Source organism: Silene latifolia, chromosome X (genome assembly GCF_048544455.1).
Source record: "Silene latifolia isolate original U9 population chromosome X, ASM4854445v1, whole genome shotgun sequence".
NCBI lineage: Eukaryota > Viridiplantae > Streptophyta > Magnoliopsida > Caryophyllales > Caryophyllaceae > Silene > Silene latifolia.
The window spans coordinates 171,687,597-171,693,421 of NC_133537.1; the positions used below are offsets into that span (position 1 = coordinate 171,687,597).

Below are 5,825 nucleotides of genomic sequence, written 5' to 3' on the forward strand. Positions count from 1 at the left end.
ATGATTCATTTATATAGTCAACTGATCATCATTAATCGGTAATGATTGGCTAACTAGAGTTTGACATTACTGTCGTTTGACGGTCACTACAAGAAAACACGAAAAAGGCGACAGACATACTACAGTCGCCAAATTGGCGACAGGAAAAAAGACACGGGCGACCACTATCCGTCGCCAATTTGGCGACTATACCTTTTTATCCAAAAATCCGTATGAAATCCACGGGCGACGCAATATTATCCAATTTGGCGACCGAAATCAGTCGCCAAATTGGCGACCATTACCCGTCGCCATTTTGGCGACCAAAACGTCGCCAATAGCTTTGTTACTTTTTTTTTGACAGATTCTTCTCACCCCGTCCCTCATTCATTCTATCTATCAACAAAACAAAAAAAAAATCGCCAAGAGTTCCGACGCCACCACCAACTACAACGACCACCGGACGCCACCACTCGCCGCCGCCATCCGCACACTACATCCCTACCGACCCTTTGTTTATAATAAAGGTTTGTTTTCGACTCAAATCGATTTAATTACTTCAATCCTTCATATTTTGTTTAAGTTGTGATCCTTATTTAGTATCTAGTTGTAATTTATACATTAGTGATGCTTATTATTGTATGTAGTTGTAATTTAATTAGCATTTTTGTTAATTAATTTGAGTTAGGGTTAGAAATTGGGGTTTTTGTTAAATTAGTAATGTGATTTGATTAGGGGATTGTATAAGGTAGTATAGTTTTATGAAGGTAGAAATTGGGGTTTTTGTTAAATTAGTAATGTGATTTGATTAGTGATGCTTAGTTTTAGTAATATTGAAGTAGTATTGTTGAAGGTAGTATAGTTTTATGAAGGTAGTATAATGTTAGGATTGTATAAATTTGCCTTATAATTAACCAAATTAAGTTAGAATGATTTAATTAGCATTTTTGTTAATTAATTTGAGTTAGGGTTAGAAATTAGCATTTTTGACAACTTGTATAATTAACCAAATTAATTAAGTTAGAATAATTTAATTAGCATTTTTGTTAATTAATTAGCATTTTTCTTGAATAGAATGAGCATGATGTATAAATTTGCTAAATTAGTAATGTCATTTGATTAGGGGATTGTATAAATTTGCCTTATAATTTTGACAACTTGTTTAATATATAATGACCTAGTACCCGTTCAAGAATTACTCATTAGGAGCAATTCTTGAATAGTCCCCATTTTGGGGTTGTCTTTGTACGTTTCAAGTCACTTAGGTAGTAAACACATAGTTGTGATTTTATTAATGAGAAAAGAATTTGGTTGCAAATTTCTCCAATGTTCTCTGAATACATATGTGGAATATGTATCTTTTCCACATTGTGTATTTGGAGAACTAAGGGAATTGTTGCCGAATTTTTTCTCATTAATAATTCACAAATGTGTGTTTGCTAGTGACTTGAAACGTACATTGATGGGTTTAGGTTGGAGTGATAAGGACCCAATTGAAATCTTGAAATTAGCATAAAATGGAGGATGAGATAACCATTGCTTTTTTTGTTGAAATTAAATATTATTATTTAAAATGGTTAGTTTGTTATATATTGCTTATAGATTAAAATGAAGAGATCTGAACGTAGCTGGATGTACGAAGAAAGAGTAGATAAGAAGAAACGTCCTATCGCTAGATTTGTAAAGGGAGTTCGTGGATTTATTGAATTTGCTAGATGTCAAGATTCATATGATTTGGAACAATATAAACTTAGGTGTCCTTGTACTAAATGTAAAAACTTAAAATATTTATTTGACATTGAAGTATAAGAGCATCTTGTTACAAATGGTTTTTTTCCAAACTACTACAATTGGATCTCCCATGGAGAAAAATATTATCCCGAAGAGCCTCAAATCCAACAAAATGAGAACCCGTATAGAGAAATGGTACTTGATGCCTTTCAGTCTAATGATTTCATTAATGACGACCGTGTACCAATGATTGATGAAGAACAACCAAACCCAAGAGCAAAAGCCTTTTTTGACATGCTAAGTGCTTCCGAAAAAACCTTATATGAGGGGAGTAGAATGACATTGTTACAAGTTGCATCCAGGATAGTTTCTTTAAAATGTGAGTATAATATGCCATTTAAAGTCGTTGATAGTATTGCTACGTTGGTTGAGGATGTTATACCCGATAATAATGTTATGACCCGAAATTTCTATAATACCAAGAAAGTGGTCAAAGGTCTTCAACTTCCACATGAAAAGATTGATGCATGTCCTAAAGGATGTATGCTTTTTTGGAAAGATGATGCTTTGCTTGACAAATGTAAGAAATGTCAAAGGGATAGATATGAGACAAGTGAAGGAAATATTGTTTTGAAGGGGAAGAAGGGTAATAAAAGGAGTAGAAAGAGAAAGAAACCAATATCAGAAAACACATTAATTTATTTTCCATTAGCTCCTAGACTTCAAAGAATGTATGCCACGAAAAATCTTGCCAACCAAATGAGATGGCACAAAGAAAATCCTCGTACACCGGGAAAGATGTGTCATCCGAGTGACGGGGAGGAGTGGAAGCGTTTTGATAGGTTATATCCCGATTTTGCCGAGGAACCTCGCAATGTGAGACTTGGCTTGTGTACGGATGGGTTTGACCCTTTTGGTCGATTTGGTAGAAACTACTCGTGTTGGCCCGTAATGACCACGCCGTACAACTTACCTCCTTGGCTTTGTGCGAAAAGACAATTTATTTTCCTCTCTTTACTTATTCCGGTCCGATAACCCAAAAAAACCATCCGGATGTTTATTTACAACCGTTGGTGGAGGAACTGAAGTATTTGTGGGAAGTTGGTGTAGAAACATTTGATGTGTCGAAGAAGCAAAATTTCCAACTAAGAGCTTCATTGTTATGGACTATAAATGATTTTCCCGCATATGGTATGCTATCGGGATGGGCAAATTTGGGCGAAAGGCATGTCCTTATTGCATGGATAGGAGTAAAGCATTTTATCTTCCTAATTCCAAAAAAATTAGTTGGTTTGATTGTCATAGATGTTTCTTACCGGATGGACATATTCATAGAGAGAACAAGAAATCTTTCTTAAAAGGTAAGGAGGTGCGTGACAATGCTCAGGTTCGACTCAAGGGGATGAGATATGGGAGGTCAGACGTGATTTGCCAACAAGCGTCGATGGGATGAAGAAGAGTTTAAAGAGTTGAAAAAGAAAAAAAAATGGTTGGTTTAAAAGAAGTATTTTTGGGAGCTTCCTTCTGGAAAACAATGTTGATCGGACACAATTTGGATGTGATGCACATAGAGAAGAACTTCTTTGAGTTACTTATTCATACGATTATGGATGTAAAAGGAAAGACACGTGATGATATTAATTCAAGAATAGAATTGAAGAAATTTTGTGATCGTCCTAAACTTCATATTCGTAAGGATGGGGCTAAACCAAAAGCCATATTTACTCTTGACAAAGCTCAAAGAAAGGTATTGTGCGATTGGATAGGAAACTTGAAGTTTCCCGATGGATATGCATCCGATTTGAGCCGTTGTGTTGATTTGAAGGAACTGAAGTTGAAAGGGTTGAAAAGTCATGATTGTCATGTTTTCATGGAGCGCTTATTACCCGTGGCTTTTAAAAATTTACTCCCGACTACGGTTTGGAATGCGATTCTGAGAAATAAGTCAATTTTTTAGAGATTTATGTTCCTCCACGATATCAGTTGAGGACATGAGTCGTTTAGAAGACCAAATACCAGAAATTTTGTGTAAACTTGAGATGATATTTCCGCCTTCTTTTTTCAATTCGATGGAGCATCTACCTATCCATTTGCCATATGAAGCTAAAGTTGGTGGACCCGTCCAATATAGGTGGATGTATCCTTTCGAAAGGTTTCTTAATCATGTGAAGAAAAAAATTGGTAATAAAGCTCGTGTGGAAGGTTCTATATGCAATGCCTACCTAACGGAAGAGATTGCCAATTTTTGCTCTCTTTATTTTGAAAAACATATTGAGACCAAAGCAAAATACTTGAATATTGATGAAGCGGATGAACTAGACACAAGTATACCCAAGTGTTTCCAAATGCAGGATGAAATAGGGTGTTCATCAGTTGGGGGAACAAGATTTCTGGATGACAAGGAGTATAACCGTGCCCACCAATATGTACTATCTAATTGTGAGGTTTTGGAGCCATATGAAGCTCAATTTTTGTGATTTCATTAAAGATCACCCTAATGTGAACAGAGAGGATGTTTGGCATAAGCATGAGGATCAATTTCCAGCCTGGTTTCGGAAGCATGTATGTTAGCTAAATATTCAAGATGATGTGATAAGAAGCTTGGCTTTGGGTCCTTCTCGAAAGGTTGTGACGTGGAATCGATATTCAATTAATGGGTTTAAGTTTCAAACATTTGACTATGGCAAAAGTAAGGCTAAATGCAACTACGGCGTTACTATTTCTTCTCTTGATGGCAATGATTATTATGGCATATTAGAGGATATCTTTGAGTTGTGCTACAATGGCCAGGATAGGAGTTATAAAACCGTCTTATTCAAGATTCAATGGAGGGATAATTCCGTAGCTGGAACGAGAGTCCATGATCGTTACAAACTCGTGGAAGTGAATCATACTCGAACCTACTCTCAATATGACCCATTTATACTTGCACAACAAGCTCATCAAGTTTATTTTGCATCTCTTCCGAGCACAAGTAATGATAGACAACAAAAGCAATGGTGGGCCGTTTTTAAAACAAAGGCACGATCAGAAGTTGATACATCTTTTTTCCAAGAAGAGGTCAGATCGAAACAGTTTTGTCCCAGTTGATCATGATGAAATTATTTATGCAAATGAGATAGAAGCGGAGGAGGAGTTAGAAGAGGAAGAAGAAGAGAATGATAAGGAGAGGGATGGGATAGAAGAGGGGGAAGAAGAAGAAGAGGAGGAGGAAGAGGAAGAAGAAGAAGAAGAAGAAGAAGAAGAAGAAGATGATGAGGATGATGATGATGATGATGATGATGATGATGAGTAAGAGAAGGTATTAAAAGTATACATATCAAAATTTGGAAACAATTATTAGCGTTTTATTTTGTCTTTTATACTTGTTTATTAGGTTTTATTTTTTTGTATCTTATAATAATTATCCTGTAATATTTGCTAACACTTTTTATTCAATTGTAGTACACATGGCTCCTGGAGGAAGTAGGCAGCGCGGAGGCTATAGTGAGGGAGGTAGTAGCTCCCGAGAGCAGGAGGAGGACGTTGACCGTTCTACTACGGAGGTGAGTGAGGAGGAGGAGGAGGTTGCTATACCCCGACATACTGACAACAGGATGATCCTTGATCCGAATGGTCTTTGGTAATTTTTTATTCATTCTATTTTGTAATTTTTTTATTTAGTAATAAATGACTTTTTTTAGACATATGTTAATTATACATTATTTTTTTTTTCCTATATAATTATGTTTTTAACATGTTTGATTTCAGGTTTAGAAGTCAAACAGTTGTTCGTGGTGTGACTAATAGCACCCAAGAGAACATGACACACGGCGTTACTTGTTGGAGTAACGCTAGTGATGAAGATAAGGAGATGTGGTTCAACAACTTAGGGTATCTATTTATTAAATATAATTTATTTATTCTTTTTACCTTATTATTAATTTGTTTCTCATCTATGTGTTTACTTTTTGTAGCGTGTGTTCTATTGGCCAACCAACCTTGAGCGCCTAGTTTGGCAAAGGTATAATGACATTGGCAAGAAGAGGCTAAGGGACAACATGTATAAGGTGTCTAGGAGGAAGAAGGCGCCATCTTTCATGAAAGGTATTTAGTTTCTTTTAATACCCGTAATT

General features: G+C 35.9%; 1 long non-coding RNA gene across 1 annotated transcript; it reads left to right on the forward strand.

Moving 5' to 3' along the window:
• The first annotated feature begins 366 nt into the window (after window positions 1–366).
• Window positions 367–5,574, forward strand: LOC141621647 (uncharacterized). The gene is made up of 3 exons (XR_012532535.1): window positions 367–506; window positions 5,155–5,332; window positions 5,461–5,574. It is a non-coding gene; the product is annotated as an uncharacterized LOC141621647 (long non-coding RNA).
• The last annotated feature ends 251 nt before the right edge of the window (window positions 5,575–5,825 follow it).